General features: G+C 41.9%; 1 protein-coding gene across 5 annotated transcripts in view; it reads left to right on the forward strand.

The window, feature by feature from the left end:
* The first annotated feature begins 268 nt into the window (after positions 1-268).
* The window catches only part of LOC148039995 (BTB/POZ domain-containing protein At3g50780-like), a 29,855-nt gene continuing 3,278 nt past the window's right edge, over positions 269-26,845 (forward strand). For 2 of the 5 annotated variants that reach the window (XM_087695700.1, XM_087695692.1), the window contains exon 1: positions 270-523. The gene's annotated coding sequence lies outside the window, so the exon portion shown is untranslated. Of the gene's footprint in view, positions 524-26,845 lie in introns of all 5 variants that reach the window. The other 3 variants (XM_087695716.1, XM_087695708.1, XM_087695723.1) reach the window with 2 other exon arrangements.

Raw genomic sequence — 26,845 nt, forward strand, 5'->3', positions numbered from 1 at the left:
CCTTTCTTTATCACTCAAGACACCTTCATGTAAAGTTCCTAATTGACAACCTTTCTTTATCACTCAAGACACCTCCATGTAAAGTTCCTAATTGACAACCTTTTACTTTAATCGACTAGCTTTTCACTTCTATTCCCTTCTTTTTTGTTTGGGGGGGGCGGGGGGGCGCGGGGATGCCCGAATCCTAGTCAGCAAGCCCCCCCACCACTGCTTTTTGGGCATTTTTTAAATGAAATATGTAAAATATTTAAAGGCTGTGGGATCAATTATATTCCTCTGTTATTTTTTGTTTCAATCCAAAAATTCCACCCCTTCTGTCTGGACTCTGGACTCTGGACTCTGGAGTCCATCATGTGAGAGAGAGCGAAGCTCTATTGTTGCCGACGCTCTCTCAGCTGAAATATATCAATGCTCGCAAAACAATGAAGCTACTGGATGCAAATCTGTCAAGGTATTCTGTATTTTCTTCCATGTGCAAATCAGTGACCGCAGAAATGAAGCCGCTTCATGCAGTTTATCAACGGTATCCTTTTCTTTCTTCCTGCATGCCTCTTTGGCGGTATATCTTTTAACATGCTAGAATCATAACTTTAGCACTCCATTGCTGTAGCATGAGTGGATGTACAGTATTGTTGACACAAAAGCTACCTACAGAAAAATTGGAAAGAAACTCCTGTATGCTTTTGCAGGTTCATTTGGGTGTGCCTGTACTAACCTTCACTTCGGTTTTTTGGAGGCCCTTAACCCTGTTTTTCACTCTTTGACAGCATCAATAGTGGAAATTCTACACATATGTCTACATGAAATGTGATTTTTGATTATATGAAGGAAAATGAAAATGAGAATCTGCAAGGGGAACTGCACACATGCTCTGGCCGCTCTGGCCCTAATATATTGGCAAAACGCAACAAAAATGAAACACGACTGAGCTGAAATGGGTTGCTGTGACAAACTGTTGAGCACTGCAATTAATGTGGACTATTGTATACTCCATCGGATTAAGCTTTGCTCCAGCACAGGAGCTGGGGTGTCTGCAAAATGAATCTACAACTTAGAAATACTGTCTGCACAAAATGAAGGCCTTTCACAAGGCATGAGCCATGGTCGGTACAAGAAATACGGAAGATATTTGGATTTACTGCTGGCCGGCTTAATGTTGTGTCTTTTCCAGCTTGGGATGAGAGCCATCATCTGGTGCTTGCCAGAGGAATTTAGGTCTCCTCGGTGGTTTCCAACCACCTTGAATTAGGTCTGCTCTAATGGATGCATATTAGAAGTGGAAGTAATTATCATACTTCTAATGCTTATTTTTGGATCTAGAAAGGATCTACACTAGCTTCTCAAATAACATCACTACAGAGATCTCTTACAATTACTCTAACTTGCATTGATAATAGCTCTCGATTCATCCCGGCTTACCCTATGGAGCTTAGCCATGATGGTAGACAGTTCAGCAACAGACTAGATGTGGACAACAACAGTTGCAGTCACAGAACACCATCAGCAGCAGCACTTGTTGAAACTTTGTCTCCATGTAGTCAAGGGCTCTTCTGCTTGCCCAAATCAGCCTAAATGCCATTTGTGCAGTTGAACAGGAAATTTTCCTAGTTTGAGCTCTCACATTTAGCAGGTTTTTTACAGGAATTGACTATTGCAGCCTCTTTACTCTAGATGTATTGTTAGCGTTGGGAGTCAATTGGGCCTTAACGCAACATGATCATGTGATAAAGGCTTTAGAAAATGATAGCAATCCTTACGGTCCATTTGTACAGTTGAGCAAAAAATCTTCCTAGTATGGGCTCTCAAATTTAGTAGGCTTTTACAGGAATTGACTATTGCAAATTTTTGCACATTATTGCAACCTCTTTACTTCTCGAGGCAAGAATATCTGTCACGGGGTGGTCCTATGTCAAGATTGTGGGAGAGAAGGAAGGAGTCTCGCTTGAAGCTTTCTTGCTTGCACAATAGGGGAAGACACACAAGGGTGGAGGCTGAAAACAGTTTTCCTCTTCTTAGTTGTGTAAGCCAAAAGAACTCTAGTACAAAGAAATAGAAGAACCCTATATATGGGTCTCAAACCAAACTCAACTAACTAAGGTGGCATACTAACTGAGCCACGAACTAGAGTAGATAAGGATAGCTATCATGTAGCTATTATTCATGGGCGGTGTACCAACCGCGTCTGCAACTGATAAGTCGGTGACATAAATATACAACGGTCACCCTGGCGTATCACGAGTGGAGCTCGATATCTCAACACTCCCCCTCGAGCTCAATCCCAATTCCTGCACACCAAGCAGGTCTCTGAACTTGCGCAGCTTCTCTGCGCCCAATGCCTTCGTGAATATATCAGCTACCTGATCCTCTGTGCTGACATAAACTAGATCAATAAGACCTAGTAAAACCCTCTCTCGCACATAGTGATAATGCACCTCAATGTGCTTTGTTCTAGCATGATAGACTGGGTTATTTGCCAAGTGTATACTACTCATATTGTCACAATAAATGACAACTGGCCCATCTGTAGATTGATGCATATCATAAAGTAGCTTATGCAACCAAGCTACCTCACATGCAGCCATTGCTGCACCCCTGTACTCAGCCTCTGTGCTCGACAAGGCAACTGTAGGCTGTTTCTTGCTGCTCCAAGTGACTGCAGCACTCCCAAAAGAGAATACATATCCACTGGTAGATCGTCTATCAGAAATACTACCAGCCCAATCAGCATCAGTGTATCCATGCAACTGTATCTGAACCCCAGTCTCATAAAATAGTCCATACTGCAATGTGGACTTCACATACCTAAGTATGCGTCTAGCCGCATCCAAATGTGGTTTCCTTGGAGCTTGCATAAACTGACTTACCAATCCAACAGCATAGCTCAAATCTGGCCTGGTAATAGTCATATAAATCAAACTTCCTACTATGCGTCTGTACATAGTAGGGTCTTCTAGAAGCTCACCTGCATCTGTGCTCAGCTTCACATTTTGCTCCAAAGGAACTGAAATAGGCTTACAGCCTGTCATCCCATATTTGGACAGCATGTCCAATCCATACTGCCTCTGCAAGAGCTGTATCCCACTTGGTGATCTAATCACCTCAATGCCCAAGAAATAACGCAGCTCTCCCAAATCCTTCATCTCAAACTTCTGCTTCAATAGCATTTTCACATGAAGGATATCTTCATCACTGTCACCTGTCATAATCAAATCATCAACATAAATGACAAGCAACATAATACCTTTCTCTGTTTTTCTCACATAAAGTGAGAAATCTGCCTTGGAAATCTGAAAGCCAATAGTGACAAGATACTGTCCTATCTTGTCAGACCATGCTCTAGGTGCTTGCTTCAAGCCATACAAGGCTTTCTTCAACCTGCAAACAAACTCAGGATGAACAGCATGCACATAACCTGGTGGCTGCTCCATATAGACCTCTTCTTGCAAATCACCATGCAAGAAGGCATTCTTTACATCCATCTGATGTAAAGACCATCCCTTTGATGCAGCCATAGCAATGACTGCTCTTACGGTTGCCATCCTTGCAACCGGACTAAATGTTTCTTCATAGTTAATGCCATATGTTTGTGCATACCCCTTGACTACTAATCTTGCCTTGTATCTGTTCACAGAACCATCAGCATTGTGCTTCACCTTATAAACCCACTTACAGCCAATTGCATTCTTACCTTTAGGCAAAGGTACTAACTCCCATGTAGCATTTGCTTCCAAGGCATCCATTTCTTCATTCATGGCTTTCTCCCATTTTTCTTTTCCCATGGCTTGCTCAAAAGATGTGGGTTCTGGTTCCTGTATCACTTTGACCATATATGCATAGTGAATGGCTGTAAATCCATCATATTTCAGCCTATCCACAGGATACCTAGCTCTTGTAGACCTGCGCAAAGTAGGTTCACTCCCAGGTGCTCTCAAAACATCCCTGGTCTTCCTTACTCCAGGTGTAACAATAGAAGGAATACCCAACTCATCATCAATGCTCTGTTCTGAGCCATTGGATTCACCATCCACATAAGAGTGACCTGCATTCACATCAAACATGGGCTGATCAACCTTCTCTTTTCCTTTTCGTGATACCTGCATACCACTATCTGCATTGCTTTGAGAAGATTCTCCTGATCTCAATCTGCCTGTCCATGGCGAAGAATGTGAACCACTGCTAGAGGACGCTCCAGGTCCACTAATATTTTGTGACTGCTGCTGTGAATTCTGTGTAGCATTACCATTTTGTGCATCTTCATCATCAATCACATTTACTGGTTTATACCAGCTACTCATCTCATCAAAAACAATATCTCTGCTCACTGTAAACTTACGAGTAGAAGGGTTATAGCATCTATACCCTTTTTGCTGTAGAGAGTAACCAATAAAGATGCACTTCTCAGCTTTTGGATCCAACTTGGATCTCAGCTCATCTGGCACATGTACATAGGCAATGCAACCAAAAATTTTCAAATGAGAAATATCTGGTTTCCTACCAGTATACCTCTCCTCTGGAGTCATTCCATGTATTGCTGCAGTGGGAGTCCTGTTCATTATGTAGACTGCTGTAGCAACTGCTTCAGCCCAATAAAAATCTGGCAAGTCTTTTTCATTGAGCATGGCACGAGATACCTCTCCAATATGCCTGTTTTTCCTTTCTGCAATTCCATTTTGTTGTGGGGTATAACTGCATGAATATTGCTGCTTTATGCCATGCTCCTGCAAGAACTTTGCAAACTCATTTGAGAGGTACTCTCCCCCTCCATCTGACCTTAGGCATTTTATCTGCAAGCCTGTTTCTTTTTCAACCATAGCTTTAAGATTTTTGAAATGCCCAAAAACTTCACTTTTCTTTTTCATAAAATACACCCAAACTTTTCTGCTATAGTCATCAATAAAACTGACAAAATAATGACAGCCTCCAAGAGATGCAGCTTTAGTTGTCCACACATCAGAGTGAATTAATTCCAATGGCTTCTCACTCTCTTGAACATGTCTAGGAAATGGTTTCCTTGCCTGTTTTCCAAACTGACAGGCTTCACATACCTTATGCATTTCTGCAACCTTGAATTTGGGCAATCCTTTAACAATATTTTGGGCCTGCATTGATTTAAGTCGCTGTACATTAACATGACCAATGCGTTTATGCCAGATATCAATATCTGCAACTACACCGGTCCCATGTGCAAACATTGCTGCACTCAATTCAGACATGTCTGCATCCAATGTAAACATTCTGCCCTTCTTCTTTCCTTTTGCTATCAAGCGACCTTTATTTTTCATATCCTCAACAAAGCATCCATGAGGATTAAATCTGACCTGCAAGCCCTGTTCAACCATTTGACCAACTGAAACCAGATTCTTGGTGATATTCGGGACATGAAATACATCGGACAGGTATTTCTTTTTCCCACCCTGCATAGACAAGGGAATTTTTCCAATCTGCACAATAGGATGTGCAGTATCATCACCAGTCTCCACAAATCCTGGTTTTTCCATTTTCCTTGCATCCTCCATCCATTCTGCATGACCTGTCATGTGGTTTGATGCACCTGAGTCAACATACCATACATCATTGCTTTCTTCTGCACTTGTCATAGAATTGTTCATGTGCTGCACCATGAACAAATGCTCATTTCTGTCATCACCCTGTCTACTAGAAGATGCATAATTCCCTTGTTGCAGTTTTCCATTCATGATGTCATTCTGCTTTTTATAGCAGTCTTTAGCCATATGACCCATTTTACCACAGTAGTAGCATTCAACATTACTGTTTGCATTTTGGCCTCTTTGCCATCCACCACGACCTCTTTGGCTCCCCCTGCCTCTAGAGTTACCACGTCCTCCTCCATAGGACTGGTTTTCTTGAGTTTGCTGCATATTCTGATTTCTGCCACGGCCTCCAAATCGGCCTCCTCTACCTCTGCCTCTACCTCTTCCAGCATTTGAGTAGAAGACAGCTTCTTTTGAAGTTCCTCCTGAAGAAGATGCACCACCATTTCTCTGTTCCTCAGAAATTAGAAGAGCAATCAACTCCTCAAAATCAGGAAATCTTTCACGAACTGAAATGGATGTCCGAAACTGTGCATAATCCTTTCCTAGACCATTCAAGGTCACGGAAACTAAATCATCATCTTCCACTGGCGACCCAATGGAAGCAAGTGCATCTGCAATCTTCTTTACCTTCATGTGGTAGTCGTTGATGCTCATACTTTCTCTTTGCACATTATGCAACTCTTGCTTGAGCTGCATTTTCCTGGCTTGCGTATTTGTGCTATACATTTTTGACAAAGTATCCCATGCCTCCTTTGGCGTACTTGCATCCTGAATATGCACAATCATAGAGTCTGAAATACTGATAGACAGCCAATACATAACTTTCCTGGCTCTCTCATGCCATGTTTTAAATGCCTGCATTTGTTGTTGATTGGGAACATCCGGAAGAACTGGTTCTTCTTCATTTCCTGCAACAAATTCCCAATATCCTTTTCCCATAAGGAAATTCGTCATTCTAAACTTCCATGCCTGGAAGTTGTTCTTGTCAAGCTTTTCAGTGACAATCTGTGAAAGAGAATCAGACGCCATTACAGAATACTGCAAGAAATTCTGTCACTGCAAAAAACACAGCTTCACCCTCACAAGGGCAAATCTGCAAAACTGGCGAAAGTGGTATTTGACCACACAGTCACTTCCTAGTGACGATTTTGCATAAACAGGAACCAAGGATGATTCTGAAACTCCCAATGTCTCTGCGCACAAGCATACGATGCAATTTCTACAGTAACTTTTCACCGACCTGTAGAACAGTGGTCGCACAGCATAAAACTGAGCCTTTTCTTGAGTGCGTGCAGAAAACTTCCGTCTGCAAAACAGGCCCCGAAATGGCCTCAAATAAAAAAAACAAGGTCGCCAAGGGCTAAAGCCCTCTCCCGCAGCATATACTGCCCTCTTGCTTCACCGCGAAGGGCGTCTCAACCTGAGACAATGCACTCCTGCAATTTCCGGCTGTGCTACCTGCAGAGATCTGCTCCCAAAACAGGAAATGAAAGCAACACTGCTCCTCTTACCAGACCACCGCGAGCTTGGCTTGCTTTCTTGAGCTCCTTACCACGAACAAGGCTCTGATACCATGTCAAGATTGTGGGAGAGAAGGAAGGAGTCTCGCTTGAAGCTTTCTTGCTTGCACAATAGGGGAAGACACACAAGGGTGGAGGCTGAAAACAGTTTTCCTCTTCTTAGTTGTGTAAGCCAAAAGAACTCTAGTACAAAGAAATAGAAGAACCCTATATATGGGTCTCAAACCAAACTCAACTAACTAAGGTGGCATACTAACTGAGCCACGAACTAGAGTAGATAAGGATAGCTATCATGTAGCTATTATTCATGGGCGGTGTACCAACCGCGTCTGCAACTGACAAGTCGGTGACATAAATATACAACGGTCACCCTGGCGTATCACGAGTGGAGCTCGATATCTCAACATCCTAGACATTGAGTCCACTAAGGGGAGGTACTCATCTTTGATGGTGAGCAACGATGGCTTGAATCTGCTGGAGGTAAGGATGTTAGGCATGGCAATGGGGTGGTGGATGTTGTGCTCTACGAAGTGTGGCTGCCTGGTCTGCTGTGACCCCTCTAACTCGTGGATGGTGTGGTGGCATTGCTATAGTAGTAGCATTCGTAATAGCAGCATGTAGTGAGTTAGCTTTGGAGCTAGTACTGAAAAACTCTGCAAGAACATCGACTGGCTCGCTGACTTTACCTCTGTTTTTGTCTTGCAAGTTGCTCCTTTGAAGCTTCTCTCTGTATGCTTGGATCTCCAATAAGAATACTCTTAGGTATCTCTAGTCCTCGTACACCATCACCTTGCAGAGAGGTCCAAACCCCTCCTGAAAAAGGCAATGAAATCTCCCTCTAATCTCATAATATACAGTACATCTACAAATAAGTGCTTCTCAAACTATCTAAACTATCACCTTTCTATTTGGAAAGCTACCTAACAAATTGGATCCACCCATTCATAAGGTGCATCTGTTAGGAATGCACCCACCACTTTCCACAATGCACCAAAGACATTCTTTAGTTTTCTAAATAAAGCATATTACCACACTCTTTGAGATATAAAAACAACTGACTTAATTAGACCTTTTACACATGGTACTATTGCATGCTCTTAAGCATGTTTTTATTTAAAACAACCTTTGTACAATGTTTCCCACTGAATAGGTATCCCTAAACTAGGATACTCAACCATACTTTGGGCTTATGTCCACTGTCTAGAATATGGTCTTCCAATACACACTGCACTGCATGGGGTTTATGGAGGCTCCCTTTTCATCATAGGTGATCAACGAGAGATGAGGACCAAAGCCCCACTGGTTCCCCCATGACTATAGGAGCGAAACATTCCATCTATGGAGTCCTTATACTGTATTGGGCATTGAGTAGTTGCTTCTTTGAACGCTTTTTTTTAACTCATTGTCTAGTTCCATGCTGGTAGATGAATCAGCAACTGGCCTCTAAGAGTCACTAACTCAACACCACATGATGAAAAATTTCCTTCCTAGCAATCTATCTAAGCTAGCCCAGCAGCAAACATGTCAGATATTTCCAAGAGTAGATGGTTTACAAACCTTTCAAAGCTCTAAACAGATGGTCTTTTGGTGCTTGTGGTTATGTGGAAACACAAATGTTGAGTGTATTCAAAATCTTGCTTTAACCTTTGATAGTGTTAGGGGCTCTATTCTCAATGAGGAGATCAGAAGAAAGTCCAATGGAGAAAGTGGTGGTTTAGCCTATCATCTTACAGGTAGGTCAGAGAAGAGGGGTAATGCAACAAATAAAAGCAAAAGTAGGAATAAAAGCAAGGGCAAACAGTAGGATGTTACTTGCTACTTTCAATGTGGGCATAAAGGGCATAAAAAGCCCGATTGTCGATACTAAAAGAAAGAGCAAGAAAGAAAGAAATAGCAAGGAAAGAAAAAGAAGGATGACAAGAAAGATGATGACTTCTCTCCTTAAAAAGAAGTTGCAAAGGCGAATGTTGCATGTAGTGTGCTCATTGAAGATCTCTTTGACACTGGAGAGATACTTCTTGTAGCCTCATGTAATGATGCGGATATTATGGCAGCAACAAGTGATATGCACATCACCAAAAAGGAGGTAATTGATTCTTTACTTTCAGCTCATGATGACCTGTCACAATCATGGATAGTGGACAGTGGTGTCTCTTTTTATGTTACTCCCTCTTTGGAGTCATTTCAGAATACACTGCAAGTTGCCTAGGCAAGGTTTACTTGGGCAACAAGTATGCATGTGAGATAGAGGGTGTAGGTACCATTCACTTGGCCCTTGAAAACGGTCAAGAGCTGATTTTGCAGGATGTAAGATATATACCTAGCATAAAGAAACTTCTATTGTCAATTGGGCAGCTTGATGCAAGAGGGTATTTTACTACCTTTGGTGGTGGATCTTGGATCCACAAGGGCTCAATACTGATTGTTAAAGGAGCGAAAGGGGGACTTCGTATTAATTGCATTGTAAAGCATTACTTGGCAAGTTCTTGGCTGTGATTGAAGTTCGCTCACAGATGAAACTTTGGCACAAAATACTTGGCCATATGAGCCAGATAGGCCTTCAAGTTCTCTCCTCTTTAGGGTGATTTGATGTAAAAGGCTATGGTCTCGAAGTTTGTAATGATTGTGTATATAGAAAACATGTGATTTAGTACTCTGATGTGTGCACTATGCATGTTGATTCACATGGGGGTGCACGGTACTTTGTTACTTATATTGATGATTTCAGTAGAAAGTCATGGGTGTATGTGTTAAAGAGCAAAAAGGAAGTGTTAGATGCTTTTAAAAGGTTTCATGCTTTTGTTACCACACAGAAAGGGTTTAAGTTAAAAACTATAAGAACGGATAATGGGGGCGAGTATGTCTCTAATGAGTTTAAAAGGTTTTGTGAGATACATGGCATGAAGAGGGAGTTGATAGTCCCTTACGATCTTGCATCAAATGGTGTGGTTGAAAGATATAATCGCACACTTTGTGAGAGAGTCAGATGCATGCTGTCCACAACTAATCTCTTGTAGCAGTTTTGGGGAGAGGCTCTTAAAACTGTAGTTTATATATGCAATTGCTCTCCTAATCATGCATTGGAAAATGACATTCTTGAAGAGGTTTGGTATGGCAAACCTGCTTCATATGACTATTTGTGTGTCTTTGGTTGTGATGCCTTTGTGCATGTTCCTGTAGATCAAAGGACTAAACTGGACATGAAATCCATCAAGGACATCTTCATGGGATATGTGTTAGAAATGCGGGATCTAGAGCATGGCAAAACCGGAAGCTATGCTATGGAGGATGGAAAAAGAAGTGTAGACTCATGATGGAAAGGACACTGTTTGTTACACAAGTGAATTAGGTTCCAAGATTGAGACTTGGACTCATAAACACAATCTTGTGTATGTGGACAATGACATTGACACTTTACTGAAATGAAAAGAGTACTATCATTGCATTAAGAAAGGAAGCAAGTACAATGCTTTATAGGAAAGTAGGAAACTGCAGTAGGCACCATTGTGCATATGGGATAAGTTAGCCTGCATATCCTTGACCCTGAGACTCCATACAAAGAGGCTGTTTGAGTGTGATTGTTGATTCTCAACACCCCTCCTCAATCACAACTAGAAAAAGGCATAAAGTGTGTCGAGGCTGTAATGAGAACCACCTGCAAAGTGTGGGCATACCACAGACATGGCAAAACACCAGAGGCTGTCGCAGAAAAAAAACTAAGTGTGGGTACCATAAACATGGTGGACATCCAGAGGCTGTAACAGGGGCCTCACAAAGTGTACAGGGACTGTAATGCCAAGTTACATAAGGAGTTTACAAAGCTTATGGCAGGAAGCATTAGGGCAAGGAAGTACAAGGCTTTTAAAACAGTCTATCAGAATTATGAGAGTATTGCTCAGTGATTAAAATCACTGTTGATAACTTCAGTGAGAGAAACAGTGAGAAATGTCAAGATTTTGAAGCTTTGGCTATGGTGGAATTAGGGTTTCTGAGACAGGGGCCTGGTTTTTCTCAGATTGCAGGAGCTACAGTGGATCATTTTCAAAAATTTTTATATGCCTAGGAAGCTGATTTCATGGGCTACCAAAGCTCTATCATAATCATCAAAATCGTGGACAGTATGCAGCACGCAGGCACGTCGAACAGCAGCAGGCGCATTTCTGACAGGATTCCGCGATTTTCGCAATGCTGAAGCCAAGGCGCAGTAATGTCATCGATTCTCGTGCCAAGATGAAGCGCCTTGAGCAGAGGAACAACTCCCTAGAAGAAATCGTGGGCTGAAATGGCCTGGTTGAAGAGTTATGGAAGCTCCAAGTAAGGTAGGTCCTGTCTGGCTATGGTAGACACAGAGCAGAGATTGGGGATTTTCACAATGCTGAGCTCCAGATGGTCCAATGTCCTGGATTGATGTGATACAGGGAAGCTTTGTGAGTTGGGGAATACTTTTCCAGAAGGAAGCTCCAAGAGATTTGACCTGTGGAGTGAGATATAAGCAGCTCAATCTGACAGGGTGCTGCTGGCTATGGCTGCCATGGAAGCTTCAGTGAGAGTAGAGTTGGGAGATGAAGTCATGAGCTGACATTGAGCTAGACTGAGGTTGAAAGGAATCAAGAGAGGCTAGACAAGCAATGCCATGCCCAACTGGGCTCTGATACCATGTTAGAAATGCGGGATCTAGAGCATGGCAAAACCGGAAGCTATGGAGGATGGAAAAAGAAGTGTAGACTCATGATGGAAAGGACACTGTTTGTTACACAAGTGAATTAGGTTCCAAGATTGAGTTTTGGACTCATAAACACAATCTTGTGTATGTGGACAATGACATTGACACTTTACTGAAATGAAAAGAGTACTATCATTGCATTAAGAAAGGAAGCAAGTACAATGCTTTATAGGAAAGTAGGAAACTGCAGTAGGCACCATTGTGCATATGGGATAAGTTAGCTTGCATATCCTTGACCCTGAGACTCCATACAAAGAGGCTGTTTGAGTGTGATTGCTTATTCTCAACAATATGGAGATGAGGGAGAGATGGGTTATAGAGTTTGGCTTCCTTAGGGTAGGAAGATAGTACATAGTTGAGACATAGTATTTAATGAGGCAAAGTTGCTGAAAAATGCTACACAAGGTGACCTTGACAAAAAGAAGGTTAAATTTCAGCATGAATAGCCAGCCATTCAGCAGCCATTAGTTGAAGATTTTGTTCCTTTTGATGTTGAAAATGAGCAACAACCTATTGTGCTATAGCTAGAAGATAATGGACAGCAAATAGATGCACAGGATAGAATAGGACAACAAGAAGAACATGCTGAAAGTAGGTTACAACAGCAAGAAAATGTTGAAAATCAGCCACTAGGTGATGGTGTGCACATACCTGAGGATGTAGACCCATTGCATTTTATTGATTGATGAAGGTGAGCCTCTGACATTTAGATAGGCACAGTCATGTAAAAACAAGAGAGTGGGAGCTTGCTATGCAGGAAGAGATGAAACCTCTGTCTGCAAATAACACATGGGAGCTTGTACATTTGCCCCAGGATAGGAAAGCTATCCCTAATAAATGGGTTTACAAGGTGAAATGTATTAATGGGAAGCCCAAGTACAAGGCATGTTTGGTTGCTAAGGGCTATATACAGAAGGAAGGCATAGACTTCTAGGAGGTTTTTTCACCAGTGGTGAAAAAGACTACGCTCTGTGTTTTGTTTGATGATCAGATGGATGTGAAGATTGCTTTTCTTCATGGTAACTTGGATAAAGAGCTGTACATGAAACGACCCGAAGGTTTTACTATTCTAGGGAAAGAGCATTTGGTTTGTAAGCTGAAACGCAGCTTATATGGGCTGAAACAAGCCCTAGATAGTGGTATAGAAAGTTTGATACTTTTATGCTCAGCCATGGATTTAAATGCTGTCATGCAGATCATTGCTTATACACTAGAAAGGCTGATGATGGAAGCCTTATTGTGCTGGTCTTATATGTGGATGACATGCTGATTGTTGAAAAGCATAATAGTATTTTGAATGCTCTTAAAAGGCAGCTAAGTTCAGCCTTCTCAATGAAGGATTTGGGAGCAGCTGAACACATTTTGGGCATGTGTATTAAAAGAGATATAGAGCAGCACTTGTTTCTCTCACAGGACAAGTACAATAGCAAAGTACTTGATAGGTTTAATATGGCTGATGCTAAGCCTCTTGGTGTGCCTTTACCATCACATACAAAGCTTAGCAAAATTGATTGCCCAAAAGATGATGTAGCTGGTAGTGCTGTGTAGGGCATACCTTATGCATCGGCTTGTGGATCTCTGATGTATGCCATGGTTGCAACTCGCCCTGACATTGCTCATGCAGTGGGAGTTGTTAGTAGATTCATGTCTAGCCCTGGCAAGCCACATTGGGAAGTAGTGAGCATTCTTAGCTAGATACACAGCACTCTGGCTATCACATCCCAAAACTGCAGTACCCATAGACATGCCGAGATCATCTGCAAGTCTGCTCAACCATATAGCTTCCTTAGAAGCTTCAGTATAGCTGATATGTATTCAGCTTCAGTAGTACTCAGTGCAACAATGTTTTGCAACCTGGAACACTAAGAAACAGCCCCACCAGCAACTGTAAAGACATACCCGGTGGTGGACCTACGAGTGTCCAAGTCACCTGCCATGTTTGCATCACAATAACCCTGCAAACTAAGTGCACCCTACCCATAGCAAATACTTTTTCTTTGTGTACCCTTAAGGTATCGAAGAATACACTTGACAGCCTCCCAATGTGCTTTTCCAGGATTTGACATAAACCTGCTAACAACTCCCACTGCATGAGCAATGTCTGGATGAGTAACAACCATAACATACATAAGAGAGCCACAAGCTGATGCATAAGAAACTCCCTTCATAGCATTTGCTTCCACGTCATCTTTCGGGCTGTTGGCTTTGCTAAGCTTGAGATAAGGAGGTAAGGGTACCCCAAAAGGCTTAGCTTCAGCCATGCTAAATTTGTCAAGTACCTTTCCAATGTACTTTTCTTGAGATAAAAATAGCAATTTCTGCATTCTATCTCTACGAATCCTCATGTCCAAAATATGCTCTGCATTCCCCAAATCTTTCATGGAGAAAGCTGATTTCAGCTGATTTTTGAGAGCATCCAAGCTAGTCTTTCTTTTCCCAGCTAGTAACATATCATTCACATACAAAACAAGTATTATGGGGCTGCCATCTGTATCCTTTTTCATGTACAAGCAATGATCTGCATGGCTGCGTGTAAGCTCATGAGATAGCATAAAAGTATCAAAATTTTTGTACCACTGTCGTGGTGCTTGCTTCAGCCCATATAGGCTGCGTTTTAGCTTACACACCATCTGCTCTTTTCCAGGAACTACAAAGCCCTCGGGCTGTTCCATGTAGATTTCCTCATCAATGTCACCATGCAAGAAAGCTGTTTTTACATCCATTTGATACAGCTCTAAATCCTAAACAGCAGTAAGAGCAAAAAGCACACGTAAAGTGGTCATCTTCACAATAGATGAGAAGACCTCTTGGAAGTCAATCCCTTCCTTTTGTGCATAACCTTTGGCAACTAGCCTTGCCTTGTACTTGGGTTTCCCATCAATTGTCTTGACTTTGTACACCCATTTGTTTGGAAGTGGCTTCCTTCCCTTTGGTAATGACACAAGGTCCCAAGTATCATTTGCATCTAGAGATTTAATCTCTTCCTGCATAGCTAGCTGCCACTTACTGCTGAACTCACATGACTTGGCCTCTTTGTATGTAAGAGGCTCACCCTCACCTGTAAGCATCACATAATGCAAGGAGGGGTCAAACCTATGTGGTTGCCTTCTTACGCATGTAGACCTGCGTACCCAATGATCAACATTGTCAAGAATTGGGTCTACATCAGGAGGTATATTATTTTCAGCATTCATTTGCTGCTGTAAACCATTTTCAGCATGCTGTTCATGTTGTACAGCACCTTCATTTTCATTTCCAGCACCTGCATTTTCATAATCAGCAAGCCTATCTTGCTGTCCATGACCTCCTTGTGCTTCTATTTGCTGTCCATTATCATCTGGCTCAAAATTAACCGGCTGATCATCAGTTTCAGCCTGTGGTACAGCACCTTGAGGCTCATTTTCTGAAGTTATGGGTGGCTGCAAACTCTGAAATTTCACATTTTTCAGATCTTCATTAGAGGCTAAAGAGCCTTTCAGCAAATTTGCCTCATTAAACACAACATTACGGTTGCGAATAATTTTCTTGGACTGAGGTAACCACACTCTGTAGCCAAATTCACCCTCATCACCATAGCCCATGAAAAAGCCTTTGGTGGATTTTGGGTCAAGTTTGTTCCTCAGCTCATCCCTAACATGTACAAAAGCATCACAGCCAAATATACGTAAATGGTCATATGAGGCCGATTTGCCAGACCAAACCTCCTCAGGGATGCCATTATTTAAGGACCTATTTGGAGAGCGGTTGCAAATGTGAACCACGGTTTTGAGTGCCTCTCCCCAAAATGCATGAGGGAGATTGGCAGTGGACAGCATGCACCGCACTCTTTCACATAAAGTCCTGTCATATCTTTCAGCCACCCCATTTGAAGCACTGTAAGGGGCTGTAAGCTCCCTCTTAATACCATGTAAGTCACAAAATGACTTGAATTCAGTTGATGTGAACTCACCCCCATTATCAGTTCTCAAGCATTTCAGCTTTCTATCTATCTGAGTGGTCACAAATGCATGAAAAGTTTTAAAAACAACAAACACTTCACTTTTCTTTTTCAGCAAGTACACCCAAATCTTCTTGGAACAATCATCAATAAAGGAGACAAAATATGAAGCCCCACCCAATGATTTCACGGACATACTACATACATCAGAATGCACTAAGTCCAAGACATTGGACTTAGAAGGGACACTAGAGTAAAAGGAAATTTTTATTTGCTTTCCAAACTAACACTCATTACAAAAATCAAGTTTAGAGCCTTTTCCATCAACCCTCTTCAGAGAGGTAAGAACATCAAATCCTTTTTACTCCAAGTGGCTGCAAATTTCAGCAATTGTAAGAAACTTGCCATTCAAGGCTTTACAATGCAAACAATACAATGTGCCCTTCTTGGTTCCTTTTGCAACCAGCATGGAACCCTTTTTTACTTTCCACAAACCACTACCAAACAGTGTGGTGTAGCCATGCAAGTCAAGCTGACCAACAGATAGTAAACTCTTTTTAATGCCAGGCACATATCTGACATCTTTCAACACAAGCTCTTGACCATTGTCTAAAGACAAGTGTACGGTGCCAATCCCATCAATGCTGCAAGCATGGTTATTTCCAAGGTACACCTTTCCATAACTGCTTGCATTAAACATAGCAAAACACTCCAAGCAAGGAGTTACATGGAAAGAGGCACCAGAGTCTACAATCTAAGTCTGAGTGACACCATCATCAACTGACAAGAGTGCATCAATCACATCAGCCTTGGTAATTTGCATATCCTGCATGTGACATACAAGGGCATCATAATCAACTGCACATAATACATCAGCCTCTGTATGTGAAAGCTCCTCTATGACCACACTGGAGGCCACATTGGCCTTTTCTTTGCCTTTGGATTTCTCCAATGCATCTATCTTTTCTTCCTTCTTCTTTTTATCTCTTGCATTCTTCTTTCTCTCTTGTTCCTTCTTGTAGTACCTGCAATCAGGTTTCTTGTGGCCCTTCCGACCACAATGATAGCAAGTAATATCACTCTTATCCTTTCCTTTGCTCTTGCTCCTATTTCTCTGCCCTACATAATGCATTTTTCTTTTCAGCCCTGCCTCTTACATTATAAGCTGAGTTGCTGCTTTCTCCACTAGACATACGTCTAATTTCTTCATTCAAGATAGAACCCCTCACCCCATCATATGAGAGATTGGGGTTATTGCTGAGTGAAACCACCAAGGTTTCCCACGAGTCCGGCAGTGTCATGATCAAAAAGATCGCCCTCAACTTATCATCAAAGTCCAAGTTTGCATCTTTGAGCTGATTTAGAATCCCTGTAAATGCACTCAAGTGCTCAGCTGTCTGCAGGCTTTGACTCATCCGGTCGCATATTCACCAACTTGCGCATTAAATGCACCTGATTAACAGGTGTGGTGATCTCATAAGTAGTCTTCAGCTTCTCCCATATTGCATAACCTGTGTCTAAACCCTTAATGTCTGTCAGAATGTCATCAGTGACACCCATCTTTATGTAAGCCACAACCTTTTTATTCACTCTGGCCCAATCTGCATCAGACATTAGTGCGGGTTTATCTTCCTGCAAAGCATCCTCACAATCCTTCAGTAACAAAATGCCCAACATACGGTCTTTCCAAAGGTCAAATCCATGACCATCAAACCGTTTAATCTCCATCAAACTCTTGATGTCTGAACTGGAAGAAGTTGCAGCCATTTTATCACGAACACAAGAGTAAATGCACTAATCTGCGGAAGCACATGCTGAACCAGTAAAATACCTTGCTGTTTTTCCTTAACCAGAAATAAAACTCTGCTGTTTATACATTAACTAACCATTGCACGGGCAAAAGATGCAGAAATTTACCGAAATTCTGCGCAAATTCTCAAAATTTCAAGTCCAAATTTGCATGAATGTTAGTAAATCTGACCCACTTGAGTAAAGCTTTGCCAATACATGAAAAGCCCCAAATTTCTGGGATCCAATGTTAGAAAATTTTACCCAAAACATGCAAAATTTCGACAAAATTGGCAAAATCCCCAATTTAATTGAGGTCACCGTTCGCGATGTTTGCAGTTTTTGACTCAAAAGTCAATGACAGGCATGAATTATATCAAATCTGGGAAAAGCCCCAAATTTTTGGCTGGAACCCTCACAGATCTATGATATGTGCTTTTGGCGTGTGAACTCCCGTCAGTGGCAAGTGGTAATGAGGGGATTAGAGAAAAATTTGATTTGTTTTTGAAAAAACAAAGGAACTAACGGGGGGGGGGGGTCTGTTGACCCCGTCGCGTCACGTCGCCCACCTATCTAGGTCGCGCGCCTGTCCAGTCGCGAACCGTCACGCGATCCCGTCACGTCTGACGCTTGCCTTTTCGCTGGTTCCGTCTACCAACGCTGGTGCTTGTCGCTCGTCATGCGATGTCTGACGTTTGCCTTTTCGTTGGTTCCGTCCGCCAAACCAGACTTGTCAATCTTGGGAAGTGTGTGGGACCTTTGGCTCTGATACCAGTTGTTGGAACTGGAAAGGACACAGTTTAGAGAGTTTGAGATTGAGTAGGAGTGAGTGTATGAGTGTGACGGTTGGAGAGAGTGTGAGCAGAGTGAAAGTTCGAGGCGATAAGAGTGTACCAACAATGTGTTGGTACACAGAATAAAATGTATTTATACTTAGGGCACGTAAAGGGTGCGTTCACATGTATAGTGTGCGTGTACTGTATACACTGAGGTCACTGGGCCTTTATATCCCAACAACAGTGAAATGTATCTTTAGATACTTAAGAGGTAAACAAGAGAAGTGTATATGCTATAGAAAGGGTACACTAGAGCTGCAGGAATTTTGTAATTTGGACATGGCAGGAGCTCTTGACACTAGGAAATCTACTAGTGGGTATGTCTTTAATTGGACTGATGGGGCTATCTCTTGGTGTTCAAGGTTGCAGAAAATTGTAGCACTGAGTACCATAGAGGCTGAATATATTTCATCCACAGAAGCTTCTAAGGAAGCTATTTGGCTTGGCCGTTTGGTTAAGGATTTTGGTCTCTCTTCACATACTCCAATGCTTGGTTATGATAGCCAGGCTGCAGTATGTCTGGCTAAGAATGCCATGTTTCATGCATGTACCAAACATATATATGTTCGGTACCACTTCATTCGATAGGTCTTGGATGATGGTCTTGTCACACTGACTAAGGTCAAAACCCAAGATAACCCTATAGATGTTTTCACTAAGAGTCTTGCAAAGGCTCTACACAAGCATTGCATCCGATTAGTGGGAATTGGCCATATTGAAGGTACCACTTCGGGCCTTTAATTGGGATGTTGTTGGGTGTAAAGTCTCTTCGGGTATAAAGTCCCTTAATCTCCATGTATAAACTTATACATGTGTGAACACACCCTTATTTGTACCCTAACATATAAATACATTTTATTCTTTGTGTGCTATGACGAATTGATACACTCATCTTAGGATTCTTCCACTATCACACTCAACACTGTTGCTACTGCACTTCTGTTACTCACACTCAACATTGCTACTACTACACTTCCCATTGCGCACTCATCCCAACAGAGGGAAGGAGAACTCTAAAGTGAATGAATCAATGCAATAAATGATTGTAAGAGTATGCAAAATGCTCAAGGGCAGAGCGGTGAGTGTCGGAGTGTGATGTCCACTGAAGACGGATCCCGAGTATTGTAACCACTAGTTGGAGTGTGTTGGAGGGTGTAGAAGACCAAAACCTAGATAACCCGAAGCAGTAGGATGCTTGGCGATAGTAGTGGAGATGCAGGAGGATACCCGCGATGGCTGAAATTGCCAAACGCAACAGAAGAGGTGTCGACTAGGGCTGGCAATGGCTATCTAGGGCCAAATGTAGTAGTGGAAGAAGCGCTAGGTAACAGGTGGCGGCAGGAAGGGTAGTCGCCAAGGGTTGAAGCAATAGAGACGGAGTGGTGGTAGCAATCACAAAGGTGGATAGCCATATGGAGGAAGGTTGATGGCGAAGATCTTCACGTGAATGTGAAAAACTTACATACAACGGATGAAGACTAAATGGGAACAGCCTATCTATATATAGATGTGGATGGACCTTAGGGTTTCATAGAAACTCTCTTGAACCGCGCACTAATTTTGCGTTTTTCATTAAATAATTATGTTTTGGGGCTGTTTAAGAGGCTAATCAACATGAAATGCATTTCTTAGCTCAACATCCCCTCGCAAGCCTAAGAGTAGGCTAGAAAGGAAGGCCAACCTAGGTTTAGCCAAGGTATCCCACCCCAAAGTAGCTAGGGCATCGGATAAAGGGTGCACAAGGGCCTCCAAGACTACAAAGGTGATGGATATCTGACCAAGGGAATCCATATAGTCACCCCAGAGAGGACAGGGCATTGGACAAAGGGTGCTCATCGGCTGCCCATTGGCCTATGGAGTCCTATAAACGCGGATGGAACCACAATGAATTGTGTAGTTGTTGTTGTTTTTTTTTGGGTTTAATAAATAAATATAAAGGTGTTTGGAGAGATGGTTGGCTATCGATCAAGTAATTGTACGATATGGAAGAATGAGAAGGGATGGTTAGATCCAAACCATTGCAAAATAGACAAGCTACCTATCCACTCGAGGGTGTCGATGATGAGGGAAGGGGGGGTGAAGTGGTGTGGTGTAAGAACCTCCGATGGAGATAGCTTAGGATCCGCCTAGTAGTGCTTTGCACAATGAGATGCATAGTATGCTACATGTTGAGAAAGCTCATGTAGTAGGTGCCACCATGGTTGTCACGTACGATGATGTCCGATTAGTACAGTCCGATGCTAGTACGATACTAATCGGACTAATAAATCTTAGACCTACGTCCGATGAAAGAAAAAATGCATATAATTTTAAGTCTATGCTTAATGTTTGGACTTACAAGTTAAAACATAAACTTAGAGATTCAAGTTAAAAGTGCAAAAGAGAGTTGAAACAAGACTTGAGAGTGTACTATGTAGCATGAATAATGAAACCAACAACTTTATTATGAGCCAGATGTGCAATCTCATACAAAAAGTGTACAAGAATGGATTGAGATAAAAGCCATCATTCACGGCTCAATCCGAATCAAGATACATGATTACTCTAGGTGCTCATATCACTCTCAGCATTGAAGGTGGAAGCATCCTTGTCACCGCTTAAGGAGCCATCATCCTGCTCAAAAAAATCACCCTCACTAATGACATTTGCCTTGCCATCATACTCGAGCTCTCTAAGCTCTAGGTGAGAGGCAGTGATCACGGATAGCCGATGTGGATGCCAAAGTGGAAGTTCCATTGCTACCGGTGCGAGGGCGAATAACAACACGGGCATGCCGTGCATGAGTGCGAGAGACCCGCCGGTCTATCTCCTCAAGCTCCAAGTAAAGCTCTCTAAAGATTTACTTCCCTTCCAAGTCTCTCTCATGAGTCATACTTTTAAGTGTACTAGCGGAGAGCTCGAGTGAATCTACATTTATCTATACATTTAAAGAATGAAGAACTTAGATTAAACAAATGAAGCTTCTTTAAATATATTTCATAATCTATGAATAAAGTTATGAACTAAAAAGTATAAAAATTAGGTATACGATACTTGTCTTGCTATAGACATCTCATGCATATTGTGTGGCATGCGTAAATTGGAGCGACAATAAATAAGTCGCTCCAATTGTCGTGTGCTAAGCTTGTTACGAATTTTGGTGTGCACGAGGGAATAGGCGGATCAATTCCTCTCACATGCACCTGATGAACAATCCTAAACCATGTGAAGAAAAAGTAAGTTTAAAGTAAGTTTAACTAGAATTAAATGAAAAAAAGAAGAGATTTTCAAACTTGTGCATGAATGCGTAAGGCCACTCTTTGGAGGTGAGGCGATTGATAGCCAAATGACTCCCACAAAAAAAGAGGCTTCACCAACGATTCTTGCTTCCAACAAATGGTAGATGCGAAAGCGGTGCCTCTTTGATCACTATAATTAATGAGCTCTTGGAGGAAGACACCATGGTGCTCTTTTGCCAAAGCCTTCGGAAGAAAGGCATCACGGTCGACAAGGATATTGGCATCCAGGAGGGCAAATTCCAGAGTGTTTGATCTTTTGAAGTGCTATGTGCCAGACCATAAAGCACAGTGGCAATAATATTTGCTGTTGGTTGAGTTTGCATACAACAACAAAGTCCATAGTTCCACTCGTAATTTTGAGGTGGTAGAGGGTGATAAGAAAATACCCCCTATTTTGCACACAAAAGATAAGATCTTTGAGGCTAATCACTATGTGGAAAGCATGGATACAACTTATCAGAAGGTTAAGTATGCGCTTCAAAGATCACAGGATAAGCAAAAGAGAGCAGTTGATCATCATAGGCGTGCTTTGCACTTTGCAGAGGGCGATTATGTGTTGCTGCGATTTGAAAAGGCACAACAGGAAAAGATGAAGGGCAAAGAGCGATTATATCCAAAGCTGTCTATGAGATACTTTGGGCCATTTCAAGTGTTGGAGATGATCGGTGATGTATGCTATAGGCTGAAATTGCCTCCACACTGGCGAATACACAATGCCTTTCATGTGAGTTTGCTTAGACCTTTTCATGGAGATGTGCCAGAGGATGTATCTACTGAAATTCAGCTAGAGGTTGAAGAGCTCGATGAAATACTGATACTAGAGGGGATTTTGGCACACAAAGAGAGGAAGATCAGGGGTAAGGGTTCCAGAAGGTACTTGGTGAAGTTTTAGAATTATTCACCAATGGATGCCAAATGGACGGAGGAGGATGACTTGGCAGACCATCCTTAGTTGTTGCAGCTTTACCTTGATGCTTTCCAGTTAGAGCCGGCTTTAGTTCTCGGACTCAATCAGGTTCAATAGAGCAGAGGTCCAGAGTATTACCTGATGCTTGTGAGGGAGCTAGCACCTCTGCTCCTCAGTAATGGACAACTGTAGAAGTAGTGGATCTTGAATGTATTCAGCATACATTTAGGATACTGTAGCTGAAGAGTATGTTTGCCAGGAGATTACTATTTAGAGTACTAGTCACTATGTTTGATATGCATATTGGTATGGTTTTCACTGCAGCTCTGAAATTGTACATTTGCATCCGTTATACTCAGTGTGTAATCAGTTATGCTTGGTATGGCATTGGTTATGCTTAGTGTAGCATCAGTTAATGATCGTCAAGGGCTGATTATCGAATGTTGGTTTTCAGCATATGATCATTAATATTCAGTGGTATTCAGCTGGTTTTGTGGACAACAATATGTCTTATGATGCCATTGATGTTTCAGCCATGTTTTATGCTTGGTTTTTGCTATACTATGGTTTGGTTTTGCGAGATGAGTTGAGCTCATGATAAATGGACATGTCACATGATAATTTGGCAATGTTTTTGAGATTCTTTGTGAGTCTTATGTTATTTTATGTTGGCTGGTAATTTTCAGCATATGTTGGGCATATGGAATGGTTGAACAACAATGCGCAATGTTGTGTTGACTATGATGCCCTATGAAAATTCCAGTGTAGTACTTTGCTTTTAATGCATTTGGCAGTGCAATCGAGGACGATTGCAAGGATTTCAAGGGGAAGGGCTGTCATGAGGACATGTATTTTTGGAAACCTCACTTAACATGTGGATTAATTTTTAATCACATGATTGTGTAAATGTTGCATATGTGAAGTGCAACTGGGGTTAGAGTGAATTTACAAGCCCGAGACCCAAGAAAATTACGGAATGTCAAAGGCAAAAGTTGCTATAAGTTATATTGCACAGGAACTTGGTGGTATTTGGTATCAATTGTTGGCCTAGGTCATTCATTTGGCCATAAGTGTTAGTTGGTGACACTAGAGATATGGCGTTTAATGGTGCCTAATACCAATCTAATGGTCAAAGATGACACAGAGAGACTCAGGAGTGGAAGATGCCTAGCCAATTTAATTATTGGCTAGTTAGATTATTTTTTTGGACACCGAAATAATTATTACATTACTTTTCAGTAATTAAAGGTTGAAAATTAATATTTAATGATGGATAATGTTGAAAAAACCATTTGGGAAGGCTGCCACTTGGCTTTGGAGCTAGTACTGAAAAACTCTGCAGGAAAAATGAGATCATTCTTGCTGTAGCCAAGGTGGGAGAGCTGTGAGCAGCCATGGCCAGCCTATTTTTAGCCATTGCAGCTAGCCACGAGTGAGTTTTGAGGAGGCGATTGCAGATTTGGACCCTCCATAGCCGGGAACTTGTATCCAGATATACGATGACAGTTGATTTGGATATCTCAATTGTAGGCGACAACATTTAATGTTGTTGTGGCAGGGCAACAACTGCATTTGATTGATTTTCAATCATTCTTCGCGACAAAACTTTGAATTCTCTCTCTACAGCTTTCTCTCTCATCTCCCAGCTATTTCACAGTCTTTCTCCGAAGATCTTAGCATTTGGGTCCTTGGAGGCTGAGAAATTGCAAATTTATCTGCTATAAACCTTCATTCATAGCAGAAATTAGGGTTTAGCAGCAACCTCGGGAAGCGTGCAAGAAAATGGAAGCTCCAAGACTTTGATTTTTCAAGGCTGAAGGTGAATTTCAGCTAAGGTGGAGGACTAGCCAGCCATTGAATTTGGGGCATTTCCATCGTTTATGAAGTGGGTGAAGGCTAATTAAGTGCCCGAATCAAGGGGCAAATAAGATTGAAGACTTGCTGGTCACTTTGGATAGCAAGGGGGAGTTTGGATTGCGAAGGGGATTGGGAAAATCCCATTGTAAATCAACTTCTTCTTCAATAAAGCTAAAGAAATACTGAAATCAGCCTCCTCCTCGGATAGGGTGGTAAATCCAATGGGATTTTCCTAATCCCTTTCGGTCTTTCAACTCCCCTTGCTGTGCAAAGTGATGAGTAAGTCTTCAATCTATTTTGCCCCTTGATTCGGGTGCTCAATTGGCCTTCATTCACTTCATAGATGATGGAAATGCCCCAAATTCAATGGCCGACTAGTCCTCCACTAGAATTCAGCTGAAATTCATCTTCAGCCTTGTTGAATCCAAGTCTTGGAGATTCCAATTTTTGGCACGCTTCCTAAGGTACTGCTAAACCCTGATTTATGCAGTAAATTAGGATTTATAGTAGAGAAATTTGCAATTTCTTAGCCTCCAAGGGTCTAAATGTTGAGATCTTTGAAGCAAGGTTGTGAAATGGTTGGGAGATGAGAGGGAAAGCTATAGAGAGAGAAAATTCAGAGTTTTATCGTGAAAAATGATTGAAAATCAGTCAAGTGCAGCTGCTGCCTTGCCACAACAGCATGTAGATGCAAAGAACTGAAGAAAATCAATCATTTACTGCTACTGCCCTGTCTCAACAGCCTGTAGATGCTGTCTCCTACTGTTGATTGGTCTTCTTTTACCCCTGGCTGCCTCAGAAGGTTCTCCAATGGCTGCAAAAATCAGACCAGTAGCCTCCCCTCCCTCTCTCTTGTAGGTTGAATTTATAGAAATGCCTCTCTCCAGTCTCTAAAGACGTTTTTCAGTCTTGGCATTTTTCACAAGTGGCAGCCTTTCCAAATGGTTTTTCCAGTATTTTTCATAATTAAATATCAAATTTTAGCCTTAAATACTGAAAATTAATCTAATAATTATTTTGGTGCCCTGAAAAATAATCTGACTAGCCAATAATTAAATTGGCTAGACATCTTCCACTCGTGAGTATCTATGCGCCATCGTTGACCATCAGATTGGCGTTAGGTACCATTAAACGCCACTTCTCTAGTGTCACCAATTGACACTTATGGCCAAATGGATGACCCAGGTCAACAACTGGCACTAGATACCACCAAGTACCTGTGTGGCATAACTTATAGCAACTTTTGCCTTTGACATCCTGTGATTTCTTCGGGTCCCGGGCTCGTAAATTTACTTTAACCCCAGTTGCCCCTCACATGTGCATCGTTTACTTAATCATGTGATTAAAAATTAATCAACATGTTAAGTGAGGTTTCAAAAATACATGTCCTCATGACAAATACCGAAAGGGGTGCCAATTTTGGGGCCAATCAGGTGTGCATTGTCCAAGATTAGTAGGTAAATTTGTATATTCAGATTTGCATTTATTGTTTGCTGCTGTAATTAAGTTGTTATCAAGGGTTTGCTACCCATCCATGAAAGGAAGGTTGGTTCCACAATGTCCACTCGTTTTTGTTGAGAAGTTCTTAATGCAAGTTGAAGCCATGTAGGAGATATGCTAAGAGGGGGGCTTCTAGCCAGGAAGTGGTATCTTAAGTATCCATTGGAGGATTTGGTTGTTTCTAAGTGGTTTTATGGTGAAGGGCCCAATGGATCTTTTTAACCTAGGTATACTTTTCATAGGATCATGTGGTAGTTTTCCTAGTTCACCCTATTAGAGGGGACTTTGGGAAGTGGTGCCCTAGAGGGGCAGCTAGTAGCTTCACTATAAGTACCTGAAACTCACCTTGAGGAGGGGTTCATGTGTGGTTCCTCCTAGGTGTATTTTTGTTCCATCTCTTTGTATGATTCAGCCTAGTGCTTTAGAGGTGATTTGAGAGCCAAGTTCAGTGATTGAGGCATGATTCTGTTTCTTCAATGTTATGTGTGTTGAGAAACCCTTCACCCTTCACCCGCAGTTTGCGTTTTTGCGTTTTTGCGTTTTGCATTTAGGGTTTGCAGGCCCAAAAAGGGGCGCCATCCTAGATTGACTATGCCTATTTATAGGCCACTCTCTCATTCATTCCTTACGGCTGATTCATACAGTCCGTCACCTTTTCTCTCCGGCCTCTCCACTACCCTAACACCCTTTCAAGAGGACATTGTGGTTCTTGGTTTGTGGCTGTCTTCATCATCTTCCTTGTGCTACGTCACCCTTGGTCCCTTGTATCACGTTCACTCCATGATTCAAGTCTTCATTATTCCATTCATCAGAGTTTCTTGTCTCTTCTCTTCTCTTCTCCACGTTTGCCAAGTTCACTTTGTGTTCCTCCCCGCAAACCCTATTGTCTCGCTAGTACATCATCTTTTGACACTGCGGTGTCCCAAATAGTGCATATGTTTTGA

Source organism: Lygodium microphyllum, chromosome 2, assembly GCF_053477565.2.
Source record: "Lygodium microphyllum isolate KBCC chromosome 2, Lygodium_microphyllum_v1.1.10, whole genome shotgun sequence".
Taxonomy (NCBI): Eukaryota; Viridiplantae; Streptophyta; class Polypodiopsida; order Schizaeales; family Lygodiaceae; genus Lygodium; species Lygodium microphyllum.